Genomic DNA, 11,128 nt, shown 5'->3' on the forward strand with positions numbered 1-11,128 from the left:
AATTCAAACTCTGACTACCGTCCTTCTGATTGAATCTTACTTGTTGTGGCAAAGTCCCACTAGATTGGATGGGTCTTTATTGGCAAATGAATAGAATAGTCCGTAAACCACTTAAAACAATTGAATTAAGAAATAAACTTAAGGAATTAATTAATTTAAACAAATAAAATAAACCTTTATTGAAGTACATGATCATCTCAGAAGACTATGCAACAGGGTTAATCTATTAAAAAGACATTTCCTATGCACTAATATATACACATGATATCGACTTGATACATCCAAGGTTCTCCTAGTTGTCTTTTTTATTTTTTAAATCTGTAATTATACAATATTCGTTGGATTCCATGATTTTAAAGAGTGATAGGAAACAAGTTCCCCGTGATGATATCAAAAAGCATAACAAGGAGAAAACACGGGATAAATTGCACTTTCAGTCAATTGTACAATAAACGTGATCAATAAACGTGACCGTCCTGAGGTAAAACCAACCGCTCTTACAGTAAGTATATGGTAAAGATGGGATACACCCCTGTGAGGAACGAGATACACCCCTGTGAGGAACGAGATACACCCCTGTGAGGAACGAGATACACCCCTGTGAGGAACGAGATACACCCCTGTGAGGAACGAGATACACCCCTGTGAGGAACGAGATACACCCCTGTGAGGAATGAGATACACCCCTGTGAGGAATGAGATACACCCCTGTGAGGAATGAGATACACCCCTGTGAGGAATGAGATACACCCCTGTGAGGAATGAGATACACCCCTGTGAGGAATGAGATACACCCCTGTGAGGAATGAGATACACCCCTGTGAGGAACGAGATACACCCCTGTGAGGAACGAGATACACCCCTGGAGTACAACCCTGGGGTACCTGGAGTACAACCCCTGTAGGGCCTGGTGTCAATCTACAGGGTTGACAGTGTCCTCCTCCGTCCTCATCTCCTCATCCTTGACCTCAACTGGACTGTTCAGAGCTGAGGAATAGAACACAGCAAACAGGAAGAGAAAACAAGTTAGTATATCTTAGTTTTAATAGAAGCCTGTGCTCTGTAGTGTACCAGTCACCATGGTTACCTACTCCTGAGACTCTCAGCCTGTGCTCTGTAGTGTACCCAGTCACCATGGCTACCTACTCCTGAGACTCTCAGCCTGTGCTCTGTAGTGTACCCAGTCACCATGGCTACCTACTCCTGAGACTCTCAGCCTGTGCTCTGTAGTGTACCAGTCACCATGGCTACCTACTCCTGAGACTCTCAGCCTGTGCTCTGTAGTGTAACAGTCACCATGGCTACCTACTCCTGAGACTCTCAGCCTGTGCTCTGTACTGTACCCAGTCACCATGGTTACCTACTCCTGAGACTCTCAGCCTGTGATCTGTAGTGTACCCAGTCACCATGGCTACCTACTCCTGAGACTCTCAGCCTGTGCTCTGTAGTGTACCCAGTCACCATGGTTACCTACTCCCGAGACTCTCAGCCTGTGATCTGTAGTGTACCCAGTCACCATGGCTACCTACTCCTGAGACTCTCAGCCTGTGATCTGTAGTGTACCCAGTCACCATGGCTACCTACTCCTGAGACTCTCAGCCTGTGATCTGTAGTGTACCCAGTCACCATGGCTACCTACTCCTGAGACTCTCAGCCTGTGCTCTGTAGTGTACCAGTCACCATGGCTACCTACTCCTGAGACTCTCAGCCTGTGCTCTGTAGTGTAACAGTCACCATGGCTACCTACTCCTGAGACTCTCAGCCTGTGCTCTGTACTGTACCCAGTCACCATGGTTACCTACTCCTGAGACTCTCAGCCTGTGATCTGTAGTGTACCCAGTCACCATGGCTACCTACTCCGGAGACTCTCAGCCTGTGCTCTGTAGTGTACCCAGTCACCATGGCTACCTACTCCTAAGACTCTCAAACTGTGATCTGTAGTGTACCAGTCACCATGGCTACCTACTCCTGAGACTCTCAGCCTGTGCTCTGTAGTGTACCCAGTCACCATGGCTACCTACTCCTAAGACTCTCAAACTGTGATCTGTAGTGTACCAGTCACCATGGTTACCTACTCCTGAGACTCTCAGCCTGTGCTCTGTAGTGTACCAGTCACCATGGTTACCTACTCCTGAGACTCTCAGCCTGTGCTCTGTAGTGTACCAGTCACCATGGTTACCTACTCCTGAGACTCTCAGCCTGTGCTCTGTAGTGTACCAGTCACCATGGCTACCTACTCCTGAGACTCTCAGCCTGTGATCTGTAGTGTACCCAGTCACCATGGCTACCTACTCCTGAGACTCTCAGCCTGTGATCTGTAGTGTACCAGTCACCATGGTTACCTACTCCCGAGACTCTCAGCCTGTGCTCTGTAGTGTACCCAGTCACCATGGCTACCTACTCCTAAGACTCTCAAACTGTGATCTGTAGTGTACCAGTCACCATGGCTACCTACTCCTGAGACTCTCAGCCTGTGCTCTGTAGTGTACCCAGTCACCATGGTTACCTACTCCTGAGACTCTCAGCCTGTGCTCTGTAGTGTACCAGTCACCATGGTTACCTACTCCTGATTTTGCCCTGAGACTCTCTGCATCCCAAATGGAATCCTATTCCATATATAGTGCAATACTTTCGATCAGGGCTCTCATCAATAGTAGTGCACTATATAGGGAATAGGGAGCTATTTGGGATGCACCAGACACACCACAGGAAGTCAACAGACACACCACAGGAAGTCAACAGCAGCAGTATCTCAGGTCAACTCCCGACTGTCTCACCAATATTAGCAGGAGCCACTATCTGGAAAGGATGGTCTGTCCGTCCTCCAACAGTATCTGGTGTGTCCCCACGCTCTCGTCCCCTAGAGATGACACGCTGACCACTTGTCCGTCCCCTAACGATGACACCATGACCACCTGACCCATGCCCAGAACCACTGAGGGGTCAGCTAGGGTCATAGCTTCCCCCAGAGAGGGGCTGGACTGGAGGAACTGTGTGGGGCTGACCAGGAGGGGCTGTGGGGGGCTGGGCAGCTCCAGGAAGTCTGTAGTGACTGTAGACGACTGAGACAGACCTCCGTCAAAAGAACACAGGCCTGGTTGGAGCTGGATACCCTGGAAGTGAAACAGACAGTTGGTTTGCCGAGTGCGTAAGAAAACACAGACATATAACTCTGTCTGATTCGATTGGAATTCAGTGTGTAAGACATACGCAGAACATCAGACAGTAGTCCTCTCACCTGTAGCTGGGCAAAGATCTTGGGTTGCAGGGAGCTGAGAGAGCTGAAGAGCTGTACGGCCTCAGGAATGAATGTGTCAGTCCCCTCCAACACTCCTACTCTCTGGAAGGCACCTGAACACACTGAATAAAGTTGGGGAAAAAAAACAGAACTAGTAAGATAACTATTGGAGCTGGGCTTTTCACGGTGACTAGAGGTGACCTAACAGGTGTGACTAGTGTTATGGTCTGTAGACAGGTGTGACTAGTATTATGGTCTGTAGACAGGTGTGACATTACCTTCAGCAGGGGCTGGCGTGAGGGTCAGAGTAACAGTCATTGGGTCCACTTCAGTCCACTGGAGGGAAGCAGCGAACATCACACATGACATGGAGAAAAACACGTTTTAGATGAAAGAGCTGGGACCACATAAGAAGCAGTGGTGCCCCCCCTCAGCTGGAAGGTCTTCCTGAGTTACCTGTGTTATATCAGTGGTGCCCCCAGCTGGAAGGTCTTCCTAGTTACCTGTGTTAGCCAGCTGGAAGGTCTTCCTAGTTACCTGTGTTATATCAGTGGTGCCCCCCCAGCTGGAAGGTCTTCCTAGTTACTGATAGGTCTTCCTAGTTACCTGTGTTATAGCAGTGGTGCCCCCCACAGCCAGCTGGAAGGTCTTCCTAGTTACCTGTGTTATATCAGTGGTGCCCCCAGCCAGCTGGAAGGTCTTCCTAGTTACCTGTGTTATATCAGTGGTGCCCCCAGCCAGCTGGAAGGTCTTCCCCTGTGTTATATCAGTGTGCCCCCCCAGCCAGCCTGCTGGGAGGTCTTCCTAGTTACCTGTGTTATCCCAGCCTGCTGGAAGGTCTTCCTAGTTACCTGTGTTATATCAGTGGTGCCCCCCAGCCAGCTGGAAGGTCTTCCTAGTTACCTGTGTTATATCAGTGGTGCCCCCCAGCCCCCAGCAGCCAGCTGGAAGGTCTTCCTAGTTACCTGTGTTATATCAGTGGTGCCCCCCCAGCCTGCTGGGAGGTCTTCCTAGTTACCTGTGTTATATCAGTGGTGCCCCCCCCAGCCTGCTGGAAGGTCTTCCTAGTTACCTGTGTTATATCAGTGGTGCCCCCCCCAGCCTGCTGGAAGGTCTTCCTAGTTACCTGTGTTATATCAGTGGTGCCCCCCAGCCTGCTGGGAAGGTCTTCCTAGTTACCTGTGTTATATCAGTGGTGCCCCCCCCAGCCAGCCAGCTGGAAGGTCTTCCTAGTTACCTGTGTTATGTGTTATATCAGTGGTGCCCCCCCCAGCCAGCTGGAAGGTCTTCCTAGTTACCTGTGTTATATCAGTGGTGCCCCTTCCAGCCAGCCAGCTGGAAGGTCTTCCTAGTTACCTGTGTTATATCAGTGGTGCCCCCCAGCCAGCTGGAAGGTCTTCCTAGTTACCTGTGTTATATCCCCAGCCAGCTGGAAGGTGCTGCTGGTGCCCCCCTGTGTTATATCAGTGGTGCCAGCCTGCTGGAAGGTCTTCTAGTTACCTGTGTTATAGCAGTGGTGCCCCCAGCCAGCTGGAAGGTCTTCCTAGTTACCTGTGTTATGGTGCCCCCCATGGAAGGTCTTCCTGGTGCCTGTGTTATATCAGTGGTGCCCCCCCGCCAGCTGGAAGGTCTTCCTAGTTACCTGTGTTATATCAGTGGTGCCCCCCAGCCAGCTGGAAGGTCTTCCTAGTTACCTGTGTTATATCAGTGGTGCTGGAAAGGTCTTCCCCCAGCCAGCCAGCTGGAAGGTCTTCCTAGTTACCTGTGTTATAGCAGTGGTGCCCCCTTCCAGCTGGAAGGTCTTCCTAGTTACCTGTGTTATATCAGTGGTGCCCCCCCCAGCTGCTGGAAGGTCTTCCTAGTTACCTGTGTTATATCAGTGGTGCCCCCAGCCAGCCAGCTGGAAGGTCTTCCTAGTTACCTGTGTTATATCAGTGGTGCCCCCCCAGCCAGCCAGCTGGAAGGTCTTCCTAGTTACCTGTGTTATATCAGTGGTGCCCCCAGCCAGCTGGAAGGTCTTCCTAGTTACCTGTGTTATATCAGTGGTGCCCCCCTGTGTTAGCCAGCCAGCTGGAAGGTCTTCCTAGTTACCTGTGTTATATCAGTGGTGCCCAGCCAGCTGGAAGGTCTTCCTAGTTACCTGTGTTATATCAGTGGTGACTGGAAGGTCTTCCTAGTTACCTGTGTTATATCAGTGGTGCCCCCAGCCAGCTGGAAGGTCTTCCTAGTTACCTGTGTTATATCAGTGGTGACCCCCCCCCAGCCAGCCAGCTGGAAGGTCTTCCTAGTTACCTGTGTTATATCAGTGGTGCCCCCCAGCTGGAAGGTCTTCCTAGTTACCTGTGTTATATCAGTGGTGCCCCCCAGCCAGCCAGCTGGAAGGTCTTCCCTAGTTACCTGTGTTATATCAGTGGTGCCCCCCAGCCAGCCAGCTGGAAGGTCTTCCTAGTTACCTGTGTTATATCAGTGGTGACCCCCAGCCAGCTGGAAGGTCTTCCTAGCCTGTGTTATATCTTCCTAGTTACCTGTGTTATATCAGTGGTGCCCCCCAGCCAGCCAGCTGGAAGGTCTTCCTAGTTACCTGTGTTATAGCAGTGGTGACCCCCCCAGCCAGCCAGCTGGAAGGTCTTCCTAGTTACCTGTGTTATATCAGTGGTGCCCCCCCTGCTGGAGCCAGCCAGCTGGAAGGTCTTCCTAGTTACCTGTGTTATATCAGTGGTGCCCCCAGCCAGCCAGCTGGAAGGTCTTCCTAGTTACCTGTGTTATATCAGTGGTGCCCCCCAGCCAGCCAGCCCCCCCAGCCAGCTGGAAGGTCTTCCTAGTTACCTGTGTTATAGCAGTGGTGCCCCCAGCCAGCCAGCTGGAAGGTCTTCCTAGTTACCTGTGTTATATCAGTGGTGCCCCCCAGCCAGCTGGAAGGTCTTCCTAGTTACCTGTGTTATATCAGTGGTGCCCCCCCAGCCAGCCAGCTGGAAGGTCTTCCTAGTTACCTGTGTTATATCAGTGGTGCCCCCCAGCCTGCTGGAAGGTCTTCCTAGTTACCTGTGTTATAGCAGTGGTGCCCCCCAGCCAGCCTGCTGGAAGGTCTTCCTAGTTACCTGTGTTATATCAGTGGTGCCCCCCAGCCTAGCTGGTTATAGGTGGTGCTTCCCTAGTTACCTGTGTTATAGCAGTGGTGCCCCCAGCTGGAAGGTCTTCCTAGCCTGCTGGAAGGTCTTCCTAGTTACCTGTGTTATATCAGTGGTGCCCCCAGCCTGCTGGAATCAGGTCTTCCTAGTTACCTGTGTTATATCAGCAGCCAGCTGGTTCTTCCTAGTTACCTGTGTTATATCAGTGGTGCCCCCAGGTCTTCCTAGTTACCTGTGTTATATCAGTGGTGCCCCCCTGGAAGGTCTTCCTAGCCTGCAGGGAGGTTACCTGTGTTATATCAGTGGTGCCCCCAGCCAGCTGGAAGGTCTTCCTAGTTACCTGTGTTATATCAGTGGTGCCCCCAGCCTGCTGGAAGGTCTTCCTAGTTACCTGTGTTATATCAGTGGTGCCCCCCAGCCGTTACTGGTTAAGTGGTGCCCCCCAGTCTTCTGTTACCTGTGCCAGTGTGGATGTGGTTCTTTACCTGTGTTATAGCAGTTGACCATTGGGTTAAGTAGCAGAGGTTATGTCTCTCTGGGACCTCCTCTGGATTTAAACATCTCCCCCCAGCTCCACAAAGGTCTTCGCCTGGCAGGACAGGAAACAAGACAGGAAGACAGGTTAACACCAGGGACAGTGGTAATACTGGGGACCATGATAGAGGTAATACTGGGGACCATGATAGAGGTTAACACCAGGGACAGTGGTAATACTGGGGACCATGATAGAGGTTAACACCAGGGACAGTGGTTATACTGGGGACCATGATAGAGGTAATACTGGGGACCATGATAGAGGTTAACACCAGGGACAGTGGTAATACTGGGGACCATGATAGAGGTAATACTGGGGACCATGATAGAGGTAATACTGGGGACCATGATAGAGGTAATACTGGGGACCATGATAGAGGTAATACTGGGGACCATGATAGAGGTTAACACCAGGGACAGTGGTAATACAGGGGACCATGATAGAGGTAATACTGGGGACCATGATAGAGGTTAACACCAGGGACAGTGGTAATACTGGGGACCATGTAGGGTAATACTGGGGACCATGATAGAGGTAATACTGGGGACCATGAATACTGGGGACCATGATAGTTAACACCAGGGACAGTGGTAATACTGGGGACCATGATAGAGGTAATACTGGGGACCATGATAGAGGTAATACTGGGGACCATGATAGTTAACACCAGGGACAGTGGTAATACTGGGGACCATGATAGAGGTAATACAGGGGAACATGATAGAGGTTAACACCAGGGACAGTGGTAATACTGGGGACCATGATAGAGGTAATACTGGGGACCATGATAGAGGTTAACACCAGGGACAGTGGTAATACTGGGGACCATGATAGAGGTAATACTGGGGACCATGATAGAGGTAATACTGGGGACCATGATAGAGGTTAACACCAGGGACAGTGGTAATACAGGGGACCATGATAGAGGTAATACTGGGGACCAAACAGAGATGCTTGTTCTAGGTCCCAAGAAACAAAGAGATCTTCTGTTGAATCTGACAATTAATCTTAATGGTTGTACAGTCGTCTCAAATAAAACTGTGAAGGACCTCGGCGTTACTCTGGACCCTGATCTCTCTTTTGAAGAACATATCAAGACCATTTCGAGGACAGCTTTTTTCCATCTACGTAACATTGCAAAAATCAGAAACTTTCTGTCCAAAAATGATGCAGAAAAATTAATCCATGCTTTTGTCACTTCTAGGTTAGACTACTGCAATGCTCTATTTTCCGGCTACCGGATAAAGCACTAAATAAACTTCAGTTAGTGCTAAATACGGCTGCTAGAATCCTGACTAGAACCAAAAAATTTGATCATATTACTCCAGTGCTAGCCTCTCTACACTGGCTTCCTGTCAAAGCAAGGGCTGATTTCAAGGTTTTACTGCTAACCTACAAAGCATTACATGGGCTTGCTCCTACCTACCTCTCTGATTTGGTCCTGCCGTACATACCTACACGTACGCTACGGTCACAAGACGCAGGCCTCCTAATTGTCCCTAGAATTTCTAAGCAAACAGCTGGAGGCAGGGCTTTCTCCTATAGAGCTCCATTTTTATGGAACGGTCTGCCTACCCATGTCAGAGACGCAAACTCGGTCTCAACCTTTAAGTCTTTACTGAAGACTCATCTCTTCAGTGGGTCATATGATTGAGTGTAGTCTGGCCCAGGAGTGGGAAGGTGAACGGAAAGGCTCTGGAGCAACGAACCGCCCTTGCTGTCTCTGCCTGGCCGGTTCCCCTCTTTTCACTGGGATTCTTTGCCTCTAACCCTGTTACGGGGGCTGAGTCACTGGCTTGCTGGGGCTCTCTCGTGCCGTCCCTGGGGGGGTGCGTCACCTGGGTGGGTTGATTCACTGTTGTGGTCGGCCTGTCTGGGTTCCCCCCTTGGGTTGTACCGTGTCGGAGATCTTTGTGGGCTATACTCGGCCTTGTCTCAGGATGGTAAGTTGGTGGTTGAAGATTTCCCTCTAGTGGTGTGGGGGCTGTGCTTTGGCAAATTGGGTGGGGTTATATCCTTCCTGTTTGGCCCTGTCCGGGGTGTCCTCGGATGGGGCCACAGTGTCTCCTGACCCCTCCTGTCTCAGCCTCCAGTATTTATGCTGCAGTAGTTTATGTGTCGGGGGCTAGGGTCAGTTTGTTTATCTGGAGTACTTCTCCTGTCCTATTCAGGTGTCCTGTGTGAATCTAAGTGTGCGTTCTCTAATTCTCTCCTTCTCTCTTTCTTTCTCTCTCTCGGAGGACCTGAGCCCTAGGACCATGCCCCAGGACTACCTGACATGATGACTCCTTGCTGTCCCCAGTCCACCTGGCCATGCTGCTGCTCCAGTTTCAACTGGCCTGGGCCCTAGGACCATGTCCCAGGACTACCTGACATGAGGACTCCTTGCTGTCCCCAGTCCACCTGGCCATGCTCCTGCTCCAGTTTCAACTGTTCTGCCTTACTATTATTCAACCATGCTGGTCATTTATGAACATTTGAACATCTTGGCCACGTTCTGTTATAATCTCCACCCGGCACAGCCAGAAGAGGACTGGCCACCCCACATATGCTCTCTCTAATTCTCTCTTTCTTTCTCTCTCTCGGAGGACCTGAGCCCTAGGACCGTGCCCCAGGACTACCTGACATGATGGCTCCTTGCTGTCCCCAGTCCACCTGACTGTGCTGCTGCTCCAGTTTCAACTGTTCTGCCTTATTGTTATTTGACCATGCTGGTCATTTATGAACATTTGAACATCTTGGTCATGTTCTGTTATAATCTCTACCCGGCACAGCCAGAAGAGGACTGGCCACCCCACATAGCCCGGTTCCTCTCTAGGTTTCTTCCTAGGTTTTGGCCTTTCTAGGGAGTTTTTCCTAGCCACCGTGCTTTTACACCTGCATTGTTTGCTGTTTGGGGTTTTAGGCTGGGTTTCTGTACAGCACTTTGAGATATCAGCTGATGTACGAAGGGCTATATAAATAAATTTGATTTGATTTGATTTGACCGTGATAGAGGTAATACTGGGGACAATGGTAATACTGGGGACCATGATAGAGGTAATACTGGGGACCATTATAGAGGTTAACACCAGGGACAGTGGTAATATTGGGGACCATGATAGAGGTTAGCACCAGGGACAGTGGTAATACTGGGGACCATGATAGAGGTTAACACCAGGGACAGTGGTAATACTGGGGACCATGATAGAGGTAATACTGGGGACCATGATAGAGGTAATACTGGGGACCATGATAGAGGTTAACACCAGGGACAGTGGTAATACTGGGGACCATGATAGAGGTAATACTGGGGACCATGATAGAGGTTAACACCAGGGACAGTGGTAATACTGGGGACCATGATAGAGGTAATACTGGGGACCATGATAGAGGTTAACACCAGGGACAGTGGTAATACAGGGGACCATGATAGAGGTAATACTGGGGACCATGATAGAGGTTAACACCAGGGACAGTGGTAATACAGGGGACCATGATAGAGGTAATACTGGGGACCATGATAGAGGTAATACAGGGGACCATGATAGAGGTTAACACCAGGGACAGTGGTAATACAGGGGACCATGATAGAGGTAATACTGGGGACCATGATAGAGGTTAACACCAGGGACAGTGGTAATACTGGGGACCATGATAGAGGTAATACAGGGGACCATGATAGAGGTAATACTGGGGACCATGATAGAGGTTAACACCAGGGACAGTGGTAATACTGGGGACCATGATAGAGGTAATGCTGGGGACCATGATAGAGGTTAACACCAGGGACAGTGGTAATACTGGGGACCATGATAGAGGTAATACTGGGGACCATGATAGAGGTAATACTGGGGACCATGATAGAGGTAATACTGGGGACCATGATAGAGGTAATACTGGGGACCATGATAGAGATTAACACCAGGGACAGTGGTAATACTGGGGACCATGATAGAGGTAATGCTGGGGACCATGATAGAGGTTAACACCAGGGACAGTGGTAATACTGGGGACCATGATAGAGGTAATACTGGGGACCATGATAGAGGTAATACTGGGGACCATGATAGAGGTAATACTGGGGACCATGATAGAGGTAATACTGGGGACCATGATAGAGATTAACACCAGGGACAGTGGTAATACTGGGGACCATGATAGAGGTAATACTGGGGGGGACCATGATAGAGGTAATAACCATGATAGAGATTAACACCAGGGACAGTGGTAATACTGGGGACCATG

General features: G+C 50.0%; 1 protein-coding gene and 1 long non-coding RNA gene across 7 annotated transcripts in view; both read right to left on the reverse strand.

Moving 5' to 3' along the window:
- The window catches only part of carf (calcium responsive transcription factor), a 90,134-nt gene that overhangs the window by 51,731 nt on the left and 27,275 nt on the right, over positions 1-11,128 (reverse strand). The window lies entirely within an intron of this gene.
- LOC124035652 lies at positions 151-2,808 on the reverse strand. The gene is made up of 2 exons (XR_006838783.1): positions 2,778-2,808; positions 151-987 (listed from the first exon to the last, which is right to left on the reverse strand). It is a non-coding gene; the product is annotated as an uncharacterized LOC124035652 (long non-coding RNA).

This window comes from Oncorhynchus gorbuscha, linkage group LG01, assembly GCF_021184085.1.
Source record: "Oncorhynchus gorbuscha isolate QuinsamMale2020 ecotype Even-year linkage group LG01, OgorEven_v1.0, whole genome shotgun sequence".
Lineage (NCBI taxonomy): Eukaryota > Metazoa > Chordata > Actinopteri > Salmoniformes > Salmonidae > Oncorhynchus > Oncorhynchus gorbuscha.